This window comes from Cavia porcellus, unplaced genomic scaffold, assembly GCF_034190915.1.
Source record: "Cavia porcellus strain 051 isolate PalLab524CR breed Dunkin Hartley unplaced genomic scaffold, mCavPor4.1 scaffold_17, whole genome shotgun sequence".
Lineage (NCBI taxonomy): Eukaryota > Metazoa > Chordata > Mammalia > Rodentia > Caviidae > Cavia > Cavia porcellus.
The window spans coordinates 9,018,350-9,040,317 of record NW_026947500.1 but is presented as its reverse complement, the minus strand read 5'-3'; the positions used below and the strand labels follow the sequence as shown (position 1 = coordinate 9,040,317).

Genomic DNA, 21,968 nt, shown 5'->3' with positions numbered 1-21,968 from the left:
GCCCACCTTATGAGCCTGTGCCCGGGAAATTTGAATTGACCTATAACCCTTGGTCTTGCCACTGTTGCTAAGTTACCTGCTGATGTCTCAGAAGCCAAATCCCTCCTCTGCAATACCCTATATATTTATTACTCCTGTGAATAAATGAGACTTGATCAGACTTTGTATTGTCTCCATCCTTTGTGTTTCTTGTCCCCTCTTCATCCCCATTACCCCTCTAGGGTCTCTGGGGACTTACCCACAGGCCGGGTCAAGTGGTGCCCAACGTGGGACCCGAGAACAGGGGACTTAATGAAGGATGCTGTTCATGGGCCCAAAGTAGAAAATGGAAAAGAAAATAGAGGACTGATGTGGGAGCCTGCCATGCCGCTGAACCTCGGTAAGTAAAAAGCGATTATGGGACAATAAATTAACCAGCATGAGACTTTTGATAAAAATTTAGAAAAGCTTTAAAGATGCAAAGGATAAAGGAAAAAAATTTAGCAATTGTGTCCACTAGGACAAGGAATGAGCCAACATGAGATTTTTGTTAAAAGATTAACAAGAGCTTTAAAGATGCGAAAGGTAAAGGAAAAAAAATTAAGCAATTGTCCATTAGGTCTAAACTTTAACTTGGAGCAAAGCGACCTGGTAGCTGTGTGCCCCTCTCCCATACTGTAATGGCCATATAGTTCCGGCTTCAGTGTGTTTAACTTTCGATACTAGGAAGGAATTAAGAGACTAAATTGAATTTTTAAAACAACAGATTGAACTAGAAAAAGAACATCAGGATTTGATAGCTCAATTAGAAAAACTAAAAACAGATAAATTTAAAATGAAAAATGAAACTAACTGCAGAGTTTCATCTGGGATTTCTCCCGCTCAGTGACCCCCCCACTGAGAGGCATGATTTCTAAATTTACCCGCTGGCCTGATCCAATATTAAAGCTAGATGATATGGAGGCTTTCTCTGTGATGGAAATGAGGGACACAGAGGGTGGAGTTATTCAAGACTACTCTGGTTTCGATTTCAAACTGAATAGAGAATTTAAAACAGTGGTTACATAGTAGGGAGACACAGCCATGAATACTCTTGCTGTTTTAAATTCTTTGGCTGGTGGCTGGCTCACACCTACAGATTGGCAAGGATTGACCCAAGCAACTTTATTGGGTGGGGATTATCTTTTGTGGAAATCAGAATATATAGAAAATTGCAAAGAGCCCGCCAGATACAATATGCAAGCCGGCAATGGGTGGGGCCTTGATATGCTAATAGGGGAGGATGCCTATGCCCACAGAGAGGCCCAAAAGCAATTTAAGGACTACACGAGTACCTCTTTCACAAGCATTAAGCAGGGGCTGGGGATTTAGTTTAGAGACATAAGTGCCTGCCAGCTAAGCACAAGGTTGTGAGTTTGATTCCCAGGGCTGGAGATTTAACTCAGTAGCACAAGTGCCTGCCTGACAAATAAAAGGCTGTGAGTTCAATCCCTGGTACCATTGTCATGAGAACTGCTTATCAGCAAGGCCTTGCTATGGCTGCCACCTTGCAAGAGTTTACAGTTAAACAGTTCTTATCTCAAAAAAATAAACAAAAGTGTTTTTCCTGTGGAGAGACTGGTCATTTTGCAAAGAACTGCAAAAAAGACTCCAGAGATAGAGATTACAATGTCAATTACTTTGACTCATTTAAAAGGCATGGGTCAAAGCCAAAACCCAGAAAGAAGTTCAAAATTTCTGACCTGGGAGGACAGAGAGGGCAATCAAGGCACAATACAGCCATATGTCATAGCTGGATTACCAATAAATCTTTGGGGTAGAGATCTACTGGCACAAATGGGTTTAATTATGGGTATACCATTGTCACTGCTCAAAATAGTGGATATTCACTTGGTAAAACTGTATCCTTCCAAACAAACAGTACATCAGCCCAGATCACAGAGTTGCATGCCATTGCTGCAGCCCTTTCAGCATTTCCCAATCAGCCTGTGAATTTACATACTGAAAGCACTTATATTGCACACTCTGTGCCCCTGCTAGAAACAGCTGGCCAAATCAAAAGTGCCTCCAGCATTGGAGAACTGTTTAGGCAAATACTGGTGCTTATTATAAAAAGAACATGCCCTTTTTTTTTTTAATCGTATATCTATGTGCTCACTCTGGGTTACCAGGACTTCTGGCCAATGGTAATCATGCAGCAGACCTGGCCACTCGACTGCAAGCTCTCCTTTGTACTTTAGCTAATGTTAGCTCCAGTGATCATGACGACAATGTTACATCAGCACAAAAGAGTCATCAATTCTACTATCTCAATGACCAAACCTTCCATCTTATGCACAAGATCACTAGAGAACAAGCCAGACAGTAAAAAATTGCCCCCTTTGTACCACACACCTTTCAGTTCCACACTTCGGGTTAATCCTAGAGGACTTATCCCCAGTGCATTATGGTAAATGGATGTCACCCACATTCCTAAGTTTGGAAATCTTAAATATGTTCATGTGACTATAGATACCTTTCGTAGTTTCATTTATGCCTTTCCCCAGACTAGTGAAGCTACCAAACATGTTATTAGCTGTTTGTTAACTACCTTATCCGTTTTGGGATGCCCACAACAATCAAAGACTGATAATGGTCCAGACTATGCTAGTTCTGCCTTTGCCTGTTTCTGTCAACATCTCAATATTCATCATATAAAAGGCATACCTTATAACCCTCAAGGTCAAGGCACAGTTGAAAGGGCACATCTCTCCCTTCAACTCACTGTTGATAAAATAAAAAAGGGGAAATGGTACCCCACAAGGGGGACACCTAAAAATATTCTATCTCATGCCTTATTCATCCTTAATTTTTTAAAATTTGGATGCTGCTGGACAATAAGCAGCCACTCGTTTTTGGCATACTGAAACAAAAAAGCAATTTGCTTCTGTACTATGGAGAGACCCCCTGACTAACTCATGGCATGGTCTAGACCCAGTCCTTATCTGGGGACGAGGATCAGTATGCATTTATTCTAAAGAGATGAAATCTGGGAGATGGCTGCCAGAACAATTGGTTAAACAAATAGATCAAATACAACAAATAGAGGATAATGTTACAGATGACTCCAGGGGCAATAAATGAGAGACTTTTTTTGCAGCTTTTGATCTTTAAAAGATGGAACCAACAGCCTGGATCCTGTCTCTTGGGATTATGAGAATAAATTGATGGCTTTTGTCAAACAACAGGTGGATGCCATAAAAATGCAACCTACAGGTCCATTACCACAGGCTTAGAATGGCTGATAGAGAAAATTACCTGGAGCCTGCAAAACTGTATTATGATAAGGCTTTGTGAAATCATGCTGCCTGCTACATTTCTCTTGCTTTGGTGCGATAGACTGGATAGCCAGAGATGGGCAACTGGGCCTCATATGGGATGCCAACCTCCACCTAAGACAGGAACTGGGCCCTGCCTTCCAATGACAGAAAAGGCTAGGTTGGCCCCCTGTGGAAGCACCTTGACCCAAGACAGGCACAGTCTCCTCAAGGATGCAACCTCTTATATGCCTCTTATATTTTAAAGTAAAGGGGACGTGTGGGAAGCCCTCTAATTGGCTGCCACCTTATATCTGCAGGCCACACCACCTTAACATCTGTAGGCTGTACCACCTTAACTCCCTATAGGAGTTAAGTTTGGTAGTTAAGCAGCACCTTGCCTACCTAGCTTATTTGGCCTATTCAGGAATTATGTTAATCAGCCCACCCTGTGAGCCTGTGCCCAGGAAATTTGAATTGACCTATAACCCTTGGTCTTGCCACTGTTGCTAAGTTACCTGCTGATGTCTCAGAACCCAAATCCCTCCTCCTCAATACCCTATATATTTGTTACTCCTTCTGTGACTAAACAAGACTTGATCGGACTTCGTCTTGTCTCCATCCTTTGTGTCTCTTGTCCCTTCTTCATCCCCACTCCCGCTCTAGGGTCTCTGTGGACTTTCCCACAGGCCGGGTCAGGTGAGGACATGGATCCCTCCTGTGATTTCTCTTAGTACAGTTAACATTAGGCTAAAATATTTGGATAAAGTGTTCCTGAAGAGGAGTAGGAAACATTAAAAGGAGCTAACTGACACTGTACTTCTTGGAGTCCTTTGTCTATGCCCCGGATCTACCAGCATATTATCCTCCTTTTGCTTCTTCCTCTTCTTTATTTATACTCTATTCCAAACAGTGCTGGCATTAAAATTATTTAGAATTGTCAGTGCATAGTGATAATAAAGAACATTTATTTTTAAATTTTATTTAGTTTTAAATTCTGTACTGATATTATATCACTTATTGACTGCTCAGGAGAAAGAAAGAGTGGTAAGCAAACTCTCTCATTGCTTTTTCTCATCCCATTCTACTGCTTGGAACCTCATAAAATAGAATCTCTCCTTGGTTTAATAACTTTCAGAAATGCATTTCACCTGAAGAACAAGGAAGAAAATAGTAATAGTACTTTTGAGTGAAGAGAAATGACTAAATATTTGTTTATATTCTTTCCTGCTTCTGAGAAATATATATTTTGCTCTTTTAAGACAAAGATATAAATTCTTATGCCTCTAGAAAATAGCTGGCCAACTTGTGTGGTCACAGAGCAATTGTTGACTTGATTTGAATTGGATGTATATCTTCTTTGTCCAGAACTTTTGCCTAGCTATGTGGCATGAAATTACTTTGACAATGGCAAAATCTATGTTTCTTGCTACCACATCTCCCCAGAGTCAAAGTTTTATACCTAATGTAATCATGTGAAAAGCATGGTCACCTGGGTTTGACCCTGTCTCCATCATTATTGGCTATGTGAAATTTGGAAGAACATTTAGTTCTCTATATCCTAATGTTTTCATTCATAAATTTCCAGAATAGTAGGTTTTCTATTAGAAATATTATGCAGATTAAGTAAGCTAAGTAAAGAACTTAGAATGTGGGGAATAGGAACTCTTATACACTGTTTGTAGGTGTGTAGTCTGTTACAAATTAGCTGTGAATAAACTGGTAGTAAACCCAAAGTACCTTAGTGATTCCACTTCTAGGAATAGACCCCAGAGAAATTTTATACAGCACAATGAGAAAACAAGTTGCTTTCTCAATTAAGTGGCAAGGGAAAGGAACATATATTAAGCTCCCTTTGTTAGAAACTACAAATGTGACCTCATTTACAAGATTACAAGGAACATCCTTCCCAAGTTGTTATATTACCTGATTAACAATGGAAGAAAATGATTCTCAGGGAGATTCTGCCTAAGGACACTCAGCTAATGATGGGCAAAGGCAGTTTTCAAACTCAGGTACATTTTTCACTTCATTGTAACACCCAACACAGCAACCAAGAAGGGCAATCATCTCTCTTCTTTTCCCCTCCTAGACTGTTGTGTTGATGACTTCATGTGTTACATCACATGAAAATGGAATTTAATTTTTCAATGATGACAATAATTTTTACCTTTTGGTAAAGGACATTGGTCAATAACTATGTATTTTATTAAAGGGTTAATTGGTCCGTATTAAGATTTCCCAGGTGGCATTATCTCTTCAAACACCAATGGATCACAGTGATACAATGATGATTTAGTATTTCGAAAGCCCTTGGGACAACTTATAAACAAACATCCTCAATTGATTGTATTTTGATTAGCTATACACAGATAGATAAGAAATTTCATAGCTTGCAGATAATGACACAGGGATACAACAGAAAATGGTTGACAATGTGTTTCATTGTGAAAGAATAAAACTCTGGTTAACAAAAGAGGGACAGATTAATAAAAACTGCTATTCATTTATATTTGGTGCCATGCTCTGTGAATTATTTATGTTTCTGGGCAAGGCCTGGAAACTATTTCAATGAAGCCTCATTTGTCAAGGTTACTTATATTTTACCATATTTTTCCTAACTATATCTTTCTAGATAGCAACATACATAAATATTTTCATTGTGTTATGCATTTATTTGCAATATTGATGACACTGTAAAACATGGGATATTAGCCCCTCTTTAACCAATGTCAGACTAAGAATTAAGATCGGAAACACCAGTGCCTTCGTTTTAGAAATATGGAGGCTAACTTTGATTATTATTCAGCTTTTGTGGCTGATGAGCCAGCTATAAGTCATACTGTAGGAAATTTATTGTCTAGAAATCATGCCACTGAATATTTTATCTTACTGGAAATGTGCTATAAAGGGGCTGCATCTTTAATCAAATACATGATGATGTTGCAATCTCTTGGTCATACTGTCATGTGAAAAGTTAAGGTTAAGCAAAACTAAAGGCACAGCTCCCAGGGAGACCAGTGATTTGGGATGTGGAGTGGATGTGGATGTGTGAATTATGCCTCAAAGAAACTGTTTTATTTTACCTTTTTATTTTAAACCAGTAAATATGTTGAAAAGGAATGCATTGCTTAGATTGCAGTTACACTGGACAGACTCATGAGTGACACTGGGATGGGGGAGGTGATAGAAATCAAATAATAGTTATTAAGTATTTTCAGTTTCTATCTTTGATAGATGTTCAAAATCTCTCAATAAAAACCAAGAAAATTTCCTCTTCAAAGAAAAACAATTGCTTAAGGGGAGAGATAAATGCCTGTCTGTATTTGGAGGTGCTCTCAGGGTACACTCTGTTCTGAATGCCTTGTCGCAGGCTGTCTGCACCCCTCTCCCCTCTACAGCCCCACTTACAGACACTTCAATGGGTTTTGTGGTTGATGTGTTGTGTTCTGCTTAGGCATTAGAATGAGGAAATGATTGCTCATTTTTATATTTGACTTTCAAGTCAAGCCTCTTTAAAGTATTGAATATACTCTATTCTGGTGCTTTGATTACATTTTCAGTGATTAAAAAAACAAGAAAGGGGATGACCCAGATGTGACTGACTGCCTGATTTTTGTTACCCCTTTCATGACATGTGACTTGATTCCTTCACTTGAACTCATTCTTCCTATTACTGAGTTTTTAAATTCTGTACTTCAGCTAGATTGCTCTCAAGCTCTTTATTCTGGCTGATAACCCTGCTAGTCTTGAAGATCAAGCTTGTTCCCTGCATACTTGGGCCCTTGGACTTCTGCTTCTTCAACACTATGCCTGGAAATTCTTTCCCTGTAACCAACAACTTAGTGAGATAAAGTTGAACACAAAAAAGAAGAGATGGGGAGATTAAAGATAAGCTTACTTAGCCCTATACTTAATTCCCAAATTAGCAGCATCATTTTCTTTGACAGACAGGAATTATATGGGAAAAGGTCCTTAGCAACGCAAGGAGAACAAAGTTTCTCATAATCTCCAGGTTCTTATCTCTCTGTACTCTCACTTCCATATTTACTTTGTCTTAATTGGCGTACACCTTTAAAGCATGATAACATGTTTTCTTTTGTTGTTCATAAAATGCACAAGTATCTGCTCCTCCTCAGTGTCGAAGATCCAGATAGAAAGCATTTCCCTTAACAAAGCTCTTCCTTCAAAAGATCATTCTTACATCCAGATGGCAACCAGTTTATAGTTTCAGTGTTCATTTCTATCAAGTAGACTAGTTTGGAATGGTTTTCTTGTTTGTTTTTTAGTATGATACCATACTTACATTTATGAATTAGACAAAATTCTTCAGTCTTTTCAGAGTTGGGTCTCTTGTCCTCAGTTGCTCTAGATTTTGTAAGCACAGAGTCTGCATCCAAAAGACAATCAGTGATAGTTTAGCCAACTGCTCTGCTGCTGGGTAGCAAAGGACTGCCATCTGCTTCATTTGGGATCTTGGTACGCTCACTGTTCTATTTTACCAAGACTCAATTCAATCTGTCTTTTGAAATATTTCACACCTCAGAGTGTATGTATGAGTTTGTTGTTTGTAACTCAAGTGGCAGCCTCTCAAATCAAACTTGTTTAGGCAAAAGATATTTATTCAAAAAATATGTAACATAGAACAATAATTTCAAAAGAAGTATCACAAAGCACATAAACACATGAATCTCTCAGTTTAACTAACTTTGAAAATCTCTCTGTGTCCTGTCTTTCCTTTTCTCTGTATATTGGTACTGTTCGTCATTCCAGTGGAAGATACATTCTTCTTTGGGAGAAATCTCCCAACTTGGAATTGGGATCGCCAATGTCTTGGGAAAGGCTGTGATTGGTTCAATTTGGGTCAGCCCATTCCAGTATCAACCTGTTCTTTTCTATTAACTATTACATGTTTTTGACTTCATTCTTCTCCCAGCGAGTATAAAGGGATAAGAGATAAGTTGAGACTGTGCTGCTTAACTGTAAGACTCATCTATTAAAAGAGGGTTTTGTACAATTTTAAGAATCAGAAATGTGGAGATATGATTTTAAAAAAGTGTTCACTATTTTACAATTGTAAAGTAACAGTTGTGTAGGACAGGGACTGAAAAGCCAAATGATTGAAAGGATGACCTGAACAACATTTAGCCTGAGAAAATCTAGTCAGATAAGCAGAAGCTGCAGAATGTGTACAAAGTCATTAGAGTTTTACAGTGGCTGATAGTTGGATAGCTGCCTTTTTCCTTTCTAGATTAGCTCTCACAGCCTCCTTCTCTCTTCATGCACTAAATAACAACCATTAACTCTTCTAATACCCTCTCTCATACATATGAGAGTTTATATGCATGTGTGTGTATAGAATAAATATATATATACTGTTAGAATAGCCATATATATATACACAGTTTTTCAAATCTCACATACAGTTTTTAGAAAGGAAATAGAATAAGATAAAGTTGTGAAATTATGAACAGGAAAATTAGAAGCATATTCACAATGATTGGAAAATTTAAACAAAAGATAATTTGATTCAATAACTTTCTTTGGTCTTAGTATTCTCAAGTTTTTGTCAAAAATGTAAAATTTCTGGGTTTGGGAACTGAAATCAAATGGGGGAGCAGATTAAAAAATTAGACTAGTATTCTCATTTAGGTAATAAAATATCTGAAATTCATGTTGTTCATTGGCTAATGAGCAAAGTAATAAAACATTGATATACTGAAGTTAAATGAAATAAATGTAAAAGTTTATGCTTAATATACACTGTTTTATATTGATATTAGCATGGATTACCTCTGATGTCTGTGGACTATTTAGAAAAATGTTATCAGTGGAACAAATATAAACTGAGGACATATATTTCCATTGACAGTAATGGAATACTGCTTAGCTATAAAAGTGAAAACATTTGAGACATTTGTAGAAAAATGGGTACACCTGGAAACAATGTTAAGTGAAATAAATCAGACTCTCAAGGTTAAGTACTGTATGCTATTTCTCTTTTGAGTAGTAAAAATACAAATCAAAAGCAAAATAAAAGATTAATAGAAAGAAACGAGGAGATAGATCTTTTGCAAATGGGAAAGGATCTAGGATTCTGAGGAAGGGGAATGGGAAATAAAAATATTTAAGATGTCATGTATATGCATTTGCCTATAGCAGATATAAATGTTATATGTCATACATATGAACTACTAATAAGAGTAACAATAAAGAGAATGGGAAATGGGGTTTAAAGAATAAAAATGTGTTGTATACATATGTCCACTGTCATTGATAAATATAAACTTCATCTACTACTAACACATATGTACTCCTAACATATATGTTCTGCTAATTAAACAACATATTGTCTTCTGAATTGAGAGAAGTAGTATGTTAACTTTAGTGATGAAATCTTGGTGGTTCTCAATGAGGGGGTGGTCTGAGAACTAATTAATTAGGGCTAAGACTTCAAGTGTGCCCTCTAATGCTCAATAGAATAAACTTTGTCCTAATAGTCTCTTCCTCTATTATATATATTTGATCTCTGAAACAAATGTAGATCACAAAATCCACCATAGGTCAATTAAGTTAGGATCTGCTGTAAGGTACATATATGCCTATGGCTATTTTTAAATTACTTCCAATTGATCCTCATGTGCAGCTAGTGTTGAGAATCACTGATAGAAGAGATGAAAAATGATCGTGAACATATGCATCCAGCAATCAAGAGTTGAGTTATTCTTATTAGGGCAGTAAAATGTACCCATCCTCAATATCTTTAGCTGAGAAGTTGAAAAACCAAGACTTAAAAGACTAGATTGTTTTTCTCTGTGAATCTTTGTACATACTCCTTAAAATTTTTATATGAATATAATTCTATATAAGTAGACACAGTATAAACAAATTCTATCATGAAGTCCAGTAATACAAATAATACATGTATAATATATTACAATATGTGACTGTTTTATAATATAAATTTAATAGACATATAATTTAATAGACATCACATTCAAGAATTAAATAATTTATTGCTACCCTGCTAAAGAAACTTTAATAAATTGAAAAGAAAAGATTTCACCAGCTAAGATTCTCCCCAGTTGTCCTCATCAACATCTAGTGAGGAATTTTTAAAATCAGTTTCTTCAATGTTCTCTTTGTCAGTGCTTCTAAGTTTCTCTGCAATTATTCCATGTTTTCTTTCAGAATTTTAGAAGTATCATCACAGCAGCTTTCTGGGACACAGCATGATGTTTTGGTTGCCAAAGATTGGGAGATCCTTAAAATTATGTACAAATTGTGTTCAATGATATAACCAGCATGTGATGGTGGGCTCAGTCTGGATTGTATATCATTCATTGCCTGTGGTCATAACTCTCAAGGTAAGACAGTGGACAGAATATCACATGAATAGAAATTGTTATTTCACTCTCAATCTGTCACTTTCCTTCTCACAGCTGATTTCCAATTTAATCCAACTACTCTTCCTACTTTTTCGGTGGAGAAACTGAGTGTTCTGTTGTTTCACTAGGTTGTACAGCATTTTCAAGAAGAGACTGATATCAGGATAGTCTCACTCCAAAATCTGCAACTTCATGGGCACTCCCAAGTGTGAAATGGAATTCTCATTCTTTCAAACTTAAAGAAAATGATCTGTGAATGGAATCTTGAGTGATGGAAAATAATATAAGTCTCAGGAAATCTTGTAAGAGGAGAGAATTTAAAAAACCTTGGGACAGGATTTGATTATTGCTATGAGCAGAAGCTGAGATCTGAGGATTTAAGGGTCCCCTATTTGGATGGAGCTATAGTGGATGAGAGAGAGGATTTTGCTTGTTGTTCCTAAGAGATAGAAGAGAGAGAGATGGGGAAAAGAGTACATTTTTTGTGGAAACTGGTAAAGCATCTTGATTTTTCTCCTAGAACATTTCAGTACAGAGATATATGTGCTGGACTGTAAAACAGAGATTCACAGGGAAGAACATAGTCGATACTCATTCCTCGAGTTATGGAATTGTATTAAAGTGGTATCTGTAGGACTACAAGTGGGTGTTGGGGAGGGAGGAGTCATTAGCCAATGTGTGTTATCCCAAAATGAAGAGGTCTGCCTCTCTCACCCAAAAAGATGTAGATCTGTAAATAATTTTGGAGACAGTAGTGACTTGAAAATTATTTACTATATTCCACTAAAAAACTAAGAACAATGGCGTAGTATCTCTCTTAGTTACTTTCTCATTGGTGGGACAAAATATTTATTTTGGCTCACAGTTTGTTGATGTTTAAGTCCATAAACAGCTGGCTCCTCAGCAGGGTAGCATGGCAGAGGTACATGTCAGAGAAGAAAGAGTTCATAGCCTTTCAGTAAGGTAGGAGAAAGAGAGATCAAGGGAGGATGGAGGACAGAGTGTTCCAGACCGCAACCCCAGTGACCCAGGCTTAACTTCCCAAATCACGTGTAGCTATAAACTTATCAGGGATGAGTGTGCCTCCATGTTGTAATCATCTCCCAAGAGACCTGCATGAGACTTTGGGGGACATCTAGCTATAACTCATAGCAGTACTCAAGATATTTCAAGGTAAGGGATTACCAAAATAAAAATCTAGAGGTATAATAACAAATAGAGGCATCTTATGTTTCTTGCTTAGCTGAGCAAGGCAGATGTGCAAAGAAGGAAAAGGTATGATGAGGAAGGTCACAGTTGCATAGTGGTAAAAGATTTAAAACTCAAGTATTTAATTAAATCATTTCTCCTCCCCTTAGATTTAGTATTTCATTATAGTAGGCTTATGAGATTGTGCTTTTTAAAAATTGAATCTGCCTAATTTCCTAACTTGGAATTAATTTTTCTCACTGTAGAATTGTTCAAATGGGCTATATTATATTTATGCTATTTGAAATAAGTACACTGGTGTGCTTTATTAATTTTGGTGATAATATATTGCAATATTTCTCGTAATATACCGAGACAATGGTTTGAACAAGTGAATTGCATATTTATAAGACGTTATTCTTTTGTTTTGCTGTGAAAGATATTCTTAAATTATTTTAACAGAGCATATGCTTCTGTAATAAGTCAGTCTCCAAAATTTAATTGTTTACAGATGACTATGCCAGGTTCTTTAGAAGATATATTATTGAACAGGTTAAAAATATTAAGCAATTCCCAGAGCACTTTAATTCAATGTGGTTTGACTATTTCATTATAGTTTTTTATTTAAGCACAGACAAGAGTCCTCAGAATAATGATATAGCTCCCCAAATTTTTATTCTAAATTTAGGTCAGATAATTAATGTGTGTTCTCCATAAGAAATGGGTGATTATAATGGAAAATGCCCATTGGCCACATCTTCCTGGAAGATGTCTTGTTCGTATGCTTTTAAAACATTGGGATAACTCTTGAAACCAAGATTTTAACTGCCACTTGTGTACTCTCAAAATCTGGCCTTTTCTACTTGTATAAATTTGTCATACCTATTTTAGACCTTCTTAAAGAAATGACATGAGTAACATGTTGTGTTCACATTGGAAAACAATCAAATAGAGGTATAATCTGGTATGAAAGTACAGCAGCATACTACATTACATTCTCTGACTAAGGAAAACCAGGAAAGATATTTTCAGCATCAAGCCCTGAAAACCCTGTTCAGGAACTTGTGTTCTGCAGTGTCTGCATTTGTGTAATCACTGGGGATCTGATTAGCTCTATGTGTGTCTTTTCTCATTTATCATCTAACTTAGAGATCCATATGCAAATAGAGTTAATGGGGGTTCAACTTGGAGGTTGTCATACTCTCACAGATGTTACCTCCTCCAACAAAAATGAAATGGTACATTTTTTTTTTTTTTTCATGACAGGAGGAACATTTTCAGCATTTAGTTTTCAGGCGTTGTTTTTACAAAGAAAACTTAAACACTGTCTGCTTTTATGAGTTATTCAAAATTAAATGCAGTAGCCCTTTTCAGCAAAGCAATCCACCAAAAAAAAAAAAAAAAAAAAGTGTTGTCTGGTTTGACGCATGCAATTCAGAGAACTTTCCCATACAATAAGCATTGATGATTTCCAAAATTTAGAACTATGTGCCAGACTTTAGTCTTTGGTGAATTACCAGAGTAAATTCCTTTCACTAACTAATTTTTTTAAAGATAGCCATTTAGTTTAAGATGATGATGACCTCTCTGTGCTGTACTGAGTATCATTGTGTCATTTTTCTTTGAAATCTCTAGCTTGTTTGTTCCTGCCTACTTTATCAGAGTTATTTATATGTGAAAAATATGATTTACATTCATCTGTTGTCACAGATCTGCAATATCATTTCCTTCTTGCATGTGACTGTATTGTATTTTCACATTTAGTTTCAGAGAGTTTAACTTGGTTAAAGTATATGAATTACACCATTGTAGTGATACTCTGTTTTAGTTATAACATATCTAAAGTGGAAAGCAAAGATACCTTAAAGCATGAATTCATTTATTGTTCAAACGTTTGTATTACTTTTGTTTTACACTGAAATAAAATCCACAAATAAATTTCAATTGCCAAATCCAGATGTAGAATTTCTCATAAAGGGATAAAGTAAGCTTAAATTTGTTCAAAAGTAGTAGTGTAAAATTCAAGTTACTGATCTGCTGAGAGATTTTTCTTTAAAGATCACATTTCTCTCCTGTAAGTCTGAACTATCTTCAGAGGATGTTTTTTTCCAGGATTCTATTCATGATAGATCCTTGATAAGGCACATAAAGAACTGATGTAGGTAGACTCATAAGACAGATGCCATCAATAAATGCCTCCACAAAAATACTTGCCCGTCACAAGTTAATTTGATGTAGTATTTTCTGTCATAAGGCCGGATTAATTTTGTCCATTTTCCCCTCTTGTCGTAATTCTTGTCATGTGAATAAGAATGTATTATAAAGAAGAACATACTAGACATTATAATTCTGTGATAACTCATTTTTGTGACAAAGAATATAATGAGACCAGACAATAGTGCAAATTCATCATATTCTTACAGTGAACTTAATATTGACTTCCTGGCTTCCTTTCATGATTTCAAAGGCATGTCACTTACAGTTATACCAACCGAATGATTAAAGGAACCACCATTGAAAGACTTGTGCTGATTACAAAAACCTTTTCAGTAGGGAAATAATAGAACCATTTTGATTTTCTTTCCTTTCAAGCTTAAACACATATTTAATGTATATCTGTGATTTCATTTTGATGAAGAAAAACTCCTTGATTTGATAAAGTCACTCAGAAAATGTTACGAACTGGAAGATTGGACAGCATTTATCACTGGAAAAAGAGCAAATTTCCTCAATAAATCTCTATTATAAGTCACAAAGGAAAAACAAAGTTTTATAATACAGAACCTTTCCAAAATGCTTCCCATATTTTGTCCCAGTATCTAGAGCAAAGTAATCACTTTTAATATGGGCTTTAGCTTCAGACAAGAAATTCTTGATTCAGGAAATGCCTCCCTAGTGAACAGATTGTTCTTTTCTTTTTAAAACTACTGTCCATTTGTATAACTCTTACCCTACCTTTATGAATTATTCTTCCATTTCTTCTTTTCATATTGGAACAAAGAGAGTAATTAAGCATAAACATGATTTTAAAAGAGTAATTTGGGGCAAAGATTTTGTTATGGTTTGGACTATAAATATCTCCCCAAAGCTCAAGGGTTAATAGCTTGGCCTTCATTTGATGGCGCCATTGGAGGGTGGCAGACGCTCAAGGAGGTAAAGCCTCATTGGAAGAAATAGGTGATTAGCTGCATTATCTGGAAAGATGTGTCTTGTCCTGTCCTCCTGTCCCTCTGTCTGTCTCTGTCTCTCTGTCTCTCTCTCTTTGTGTATCTCCACTCCTCCTCCTTGAGCTGAGCTGCTTTGCCCTATCACATCCTCCACCCTCTCTGTTCTGCCTCAGCATGGGCTCAGAAGCAGTGAAGCCCGTCATAGAAACCTCTGAATCTATGAGTCAAAGTAAAGCCTTTTACTTCAAAGTTGGTTTTCTTGGGTATTTTGTTCTGTGATAGAAAGCTGACTAACATACATTTAAACAGAAATATAGGATCCAGAATCTATAGGGAATATTGGAGTTGAAAGAATAGCTCTTGCTATGAATGTCATTCTCGTATTTGTTGAAGTCTCTGGAGTGATCACGGTCAGTGACTATCACAAAATAATTGTTTTATGCTGAAGTCAGATGTCTCCATTTAGTCTTTATCTCAGGCATTGGAAATGAGCTGCCAGGTATTTTGTCTCAAAAGTTGACACCTATTTGTGAGTTCTACTATGTATGATATTCACTTTGTACATACCTGGCACATAGGTAGTGTTAAATAAATGCTCATTGAGTGGATGGTTAAATGTTTCAAACTTATAAAGAACAAAACAAAACAAAATACTACATCTCTGTAACTGGGTCCTCATTTTTCCCTGCGGAAGGCACATCCATCCTGTGGCTGCAGTTGGATGTACCTACGTTGAGCTTTAATTCTGCCTCCCACTCTTTGTGACTTTTGGTCTTAACTTCCTCAGTTATAGAATGTAAGCTCTGTCCTTTTCTTTTAATGTTAACATTGTATACTTCACACACATGTAAAAACCAATTATAAATTAAACCAGTAAGCTTTGCTTTGACCTGATTTCATGGATTTGTTTTTATGTAAGAGAAAGAATTAGACATTTTACTGGAAGTTTTTTGCCAGCAGCCTTTGATGAAGATGTCAAAACCCTACGCTGGATTCTTTCTATTCTTTTTCTAATTACAATCACCTGTAGCAAAAATAGTAATACTATTCTTTTCTCGTTAGAACCTGGGGATTCTATTCTGGTGTTGAAATTGGAATGCTTCCAGCCGTCTGCAAAGTACAAAGAATACATTCTGTGGCTGAGGCAGAGTTTATAGATAGAGACCCACTCTTCATTCTCCTGGAAGATCTGCTGCCTCTGGAGAACAAAAGACCCAGTCCAAGGTGGATCCTCACAAATGGTCCTTGGACACAGGAAGCCCAAGTCACCCACTAGGGAGCAGCTAATTGGCTAGACCAGTCTTGGAATGAATTAAACTGCTGGTTGGCAGGTGGGGTACATTGTAATGCACTACATCCGGTATGCATTGTAATTTGTTTTTAATTACTGTGTTTGTCTGGAAAAGGCTGTAAGGTCTACTCATTGCTCATATTGCTATGCTAATTGACTGGAGATTTACACACACGGTTTTACACAGTGTCCTTTGATTGCCTGTGGTGATTTGAATAAAATGGTATTTATTCAATTTTTCTAAAACTTTAAGTTTTAATATCTTGAGTAAATAGGGAAAACTTATATTGTATTAAATCTTGATTTCAACTAGTAAAGACTATATACAATGGATTTCCCTTTAAGTATGTCTATGATTTCATTGTGTTTCCTAGCACAGAAAATGGAATATTGTACAAAATATCTGTGGGTGTCAGAAAATAACTACTGATTTATGTACACCCTCTGATAGCCCAGGAAGGTAGGAGGTGAGGTGGGTGGGAGAACAGGCTGGCTGCAAGGAAAGCCAAGCAAATGGTAAGCCAGGTGTCTGCCCAGCAGGAAATATGCCCAGGAGGAGATCCTGGGAGCTCAAAGTGGGTCAGGTGGGGTTCAGGGGAAGACAGGTGCTGGACAAAGCCATGTTTTCAACCTGGGAGCAGTACTGGATGGAGCTTGGATGGTGAGAGAAGGCACAGAGATGACCTACAAGGATTACAAGGAGGTCATTAGAACAGGGTCAGCAGAGGACGCATGAAAGGCAGGCAGGTGAGGAGGGGTGTATCCAAGCAGAATGGGCCTTCTGAAAGTCTCTAGATAAGCAGAAATTGTGTTGCTCTTACAGGTAGCTTATTTAGTGTCTCCGAGCCTCAAAGTTGTTACACCAGGGTAAAGGACTAGCACAAATGATCAGAAGTCCTAGAAAGGAAATGGTTGTGTTTGTTTCGTTTGTAATGATATAAAATTCCTGGGATAAATTTGACATATAAAACTTCTGTGTTAAATATGTAACCTCTGTGCAAACCCTGGGACAGGAAGCCCTGGTTTTCTTTTTCTTTTTCTTTCTTTTTTTTCAAACCAGGTACATTCTACTTCAGTCCTTCAGGGTCTACTATATCTCCTGGCATATAATTAGTTACTGATGACTTTCGTTTAATATTCACTGAAAAAAGGGTTATTTTTTTCCTACAATGTTTTTGCCCTAATTTTAAAGACATAAATGCGGTTCTGTCCACAAGAACTTAACACAAGCAGAATCAAGTGGGGTTTATAACTTCATTGTGAAATTTAGGTACTGACTAATCTTGACTTGGTAAGCTAAATATTTTTGCCTTGCCTCTTCCTATTTGGGAGATGCATCTGGGTTATACTGCTTATGTAGTTGTCTCAATTTTCAAATTTATTTAGTCATTGTTCATATTAAAGTTATTTTCGTACTGATGTGCTAGTAATAACAAATTATAAAGTTAGTAACCCTGGAATCTTTTTTGTTGTTGTTGTTGAAACAGAGATCTGCTATTTTACCCAGGTTGACCTTGAACTTGTGGATCAAGAGATTCTCCTGCCTCAAACCCCAAAGTAGTTGTTACTTCAGTTGTGCACCATTTTGCCCAGGAATGGAACCCAGCAATTCTGACTTTAACCAAAAGTTCCCATGCTACATAGAAAGATGAATGTCCATACCCAATATATGCAACAATATTTAATCTGTTCTGCAGACTTTACACTAAACAGATGGCTAAGTCACTGCTTCTCAAATTAGAGTCATACCTACTTCCTTGGTGGGCATGAAAGGGTGAGACTGAGATTGCATAGAGTTTAGAATAGAATCTGTATTTCTCTGCATTACGTTCACAACTTCACCACTTAGTGATATGATTGGTTCATCTCATGTGTAAGATGCAGAGAGTTGATATTTACATAGGATGTTCATATGTGTAATGTACTTAACATAGTACTAGACACACAGTAAGCATTATCTTTTATTATCTTTAATATGTCTTATAATTATTATTAATTACAATTACATTTGAGAAGAGGAAAAAAGAATGGAAGATAATAAAAGGAATTTTGTTCCAAAAGCTTAACAAACACAATGGTAGATACTATGCAAATGGAATTATGAGCAATTTTCACTCTAACTAGACTTTTCACAGAGATTTTATTTTCTGCCCAGGTGTTGGAGAACATGGTGAACATAATCTACACATTTCTCATAACTGGAGATGATGTAGTCATGGATAGCACAAGAAAAAGGTTATTTATATGCAGAGTGATTAATTCCTTATGTTGTTTTTAGATTATCAGAGTAACGATTAGACTGTGCTTTTATGACAAGTGTAATTATGAAACAATATCGACAGATTTCAAGATGTGCAATTAACACAAAGTGATAAATTGTAATATACTGGTAACCATAAAGAAAATTTGCTAAAACAAAGAAAATAGACCCGATATGAAAGTGCACAAGTATGAACTTTAGTGCTAAGAAACATTTTGGGTAGCCGAGTGATCTAAGTTGATCAGAGTTGGTCATCTATGAAAAATGACTTTATTAAGGTGTTATCAATAAGTCTATACTGAAGGATGTTAGCACCAAACCCAGCTGTGACATCACAATCAACATGTCTGCCTGTCGAGTTTCGTCCTGGGATTGTCTTCTTTTGTTTGAAATCACATTTAATCCTTCCATAACAGGAGGCTGATAGGCAATTGTGAATGCATCAGTCACACTGGTTTACTCTCTAATTTCATCTGAGGAAATCATTTTATAAACTAATATCTTGATTCCATGCAGAAAAGAGATGGAATACACAATAAAGTGTCCACAGGGGGTTTTAGCATTTCATTTGGGGTGTCATATTGAACATTAAAATGCAATGTAATAAAAAGATGTGTAGAGGAGATGAAGTGATGGTGTCTTGCTGAATTACTTAAAGAAAAAAAGATGGCTTTAGCTCAGAGTGCTACTTTTTAAAATATAGTTTCAACTAATATCTTGGCTTCACTGAAACTCTAGTTGGTTTGCAGAGATGGTTTTATAAGCCTCCTGGGTGAAGGGCAATAGTCTGCTCTGATTGGCCTACCAACAGGAGACTAGCTCAAAGAAACAGAGGAGGGGAGATGAACAAAACTAGTCAGCAATGTGAAAGTTGGAACAGGAGATCCCAGGGGAAATGCACGTGAGTGGAAGATTAGTTTCAAAACCTAAGAACTTGGAGGACAATGGAAGGGCAAGATAATAGGCTGAGCACAAAGAAGAAAATAGAAAGACAGGAAACTGATACCTTGTTAACAAACAGCTTTCGAGAGGCTGGAAATAAACTGTTTTGTTAAACTCCACAGTCCCGGACTTAACTTCTTTTTCTGTATCCACTATTACTCAGTTCTGTTAGAATATAACCAATGGATGGTTTAATTTCTAGTTTCTTGTGGTTGCATTTTATACTCTGTACTATGCATTATAGTCTACCGATTTTTTTGTACTGGCAGTTGAACCCAGGGCTTTTGCACTGAGCTACATATCCATCTACTTACTTAAAAATTTTTGAGACAGGGTCTCTTAGTAAGTCAATGAGTTCCCCAGGCTGGGCTAAAACTTACAGTGCTCTGGCTTAGACTCAGGGTACTACAAACATGGGCAATCACTGCTGGCATGACTATTAAGAAACATGAAACAAATATCAGAACTATCATTTTGAGAGTGGAAATTTCAAGATGGGCATGTTTGACTGATTTTTCAATTGCAAGGAGGTACACTTTAACTTAGATTGACCTGTATTGCATAAAATAGAGGGAAATTCTGTGACTGAACGGATTCATTTAAGATAGTTAAGTACAGGAGGGGAGACTTAGGATGGCAACAGTAGAAACATGTATAATGGGTGAGAACGTAGCACAGTGTAAATATTAAGACTTTCAGACCAGACATAGTAGTTCCCAACTTTAATGTTCATTGTTAAAATACAAGTTCAAGGGCTTTGCTAAAGAAATGCTACTTTAGAGCTGGAGTGGGACTCAAAACTATGCTTCTTGACAGGTAGCTTCTAGACCTCGCTTTGAGAAACTCTAGTAAAAGATGAGAGCAGTGTCTAATTATGATAAAAAGCAACATTGCTATGCAATCTTGGACATGTATCATTTTCTTTCTTTTTAACTTCCTATGCAATTTGCAATTCATATTTGTACATACATTGTGCTGAACATGTTTTATTTCCATGAATTACTTTGTGTAATTTACTGAGCATTTAAAAATATTACTCATCTTATTACATATTAAAAAACAAAACTAAACAAAAAGCCAAGGTGCAGAAGAATCATCACAGACTGATAAACCACGCCTGATTAGTGACAAAACAAAGATTAGAAATTATCTACTTTTGACCATATGCTATGTTTTTCAATGACTATATATAATTTCTTCTAAAAGTTTTATGATTTATTCAGTCAGTTTAGACAGATATAGTTATTTTCAGCTCATATTTCACCACAGCAGGGTCTGAGTCCAACAAGTTATTATCCTGATTAAATTGATATGTAGCTGAAATACATTTTAAAAAGCAACTTTTGTTGTTGTTGTTGTTGTTGTTGTTAATCACTGGGTGTGTATTTGCACAGAGCTTCTGTGGAATGAGATGGTGGAAAAAGGAACCAATACAGATGAATCAATTCTCACACAAGGAAGTACACAAGGAAGTTGTAAATTTCCCTATTGAACACACATGAATATTAACTTATGATTAGCGACAAGTGAAAATAGATTCCCTCTCCTGATTTGCGTTTTGATAAAATGTAAAATTAAATAAAATAATAGGGAAGATGGAAGGTTAAAGAGCACTTATAGCAACTGTACATCTCATTGTTGAGAGTGTGGGGTCTCTATTCGTAGCCAGGCTTCCCAGCACTAAGCACAGGGTCGCTCAGGATAGAATCTTTTCAGCAGAACCATTTGCCCTCGCTCTGCAGGAAGGCTGTTCGCCTTCCTCAAACTCCTGCAGCTGTATAAGGACTGGGCAGGAGGCCCAGAGTGCTGGCAGAAACTCCTCCCTGTGCACACTGGAAGGGAGGGGAAAGAATAGTATTGCAAGATGTTTTGGTGACTTAGGATGGCAACAGTAGAACTTGCAGGTTAGCGGTGTTGGTGGAGAAAAGGGTTGGAGAAGAGTGAGGAAGGAAGAGAAGGAAATAGAAGTGTTTCCTCCATTTGGTGCTCAATGTGATAAAAACTTGGTCTATATGATTTTATTTGCTTTGAGATGAGAAATTCTGCTCTGTTCCCACACTGTATTTTCTTTTTAGAGGCTCCGTTAAGGAAACTGCCTCCTCTCTAACCTGAGATCCCAGCATCTCACATTCAGCACATTTTCTCTCCTGTAGCCTGACTGCATTGTTTCATAATAAGAAAAAAAATCCCCGTGTCCTGAGCAGACAGAAATAGAAAGGCTATATTTTTGAGAGGTTACTAAGTGGAAGACTTGGCTAGTGGCACTGTGAATGCTTTATTTCCAGGCATAGCAGAGAAACTAATTTGAAGGGACAGAGAGTATAAACACTACCAGCACAAAATTGGCATCCTGTTAAGCCTGTACAGTCAAAACTCAGTGAGTGACACTGGCTAGAGAGTTTTGTGGTAACCTAGGAAGTAAGAATTTAGAGTGTCAGGTGACAGAGAATATCAAAT

General features: G+C 36.7%; 1 long non-coding RNA gene across 1 annotated transcript; it reads left to right on the top strand.

Moving 5' to 3' along the window:
* The first annotated feature begins 210 nt into the window (after positions 1–210).
* On the top strand, positions 211–16,581 carry LOC134471172 (uncharacterized). The gene is made up of 3 exons (XR_010040481.1): positions 211–379; positions 10,467–10,642; positions 16,081–16,581. It is a non-coding gene; the product is annotated as an uncharacterized LOC134471172 (long non-coding RNA).
* Positions 16,582–21,968: the final 5,387 nt, after the last annotated feature.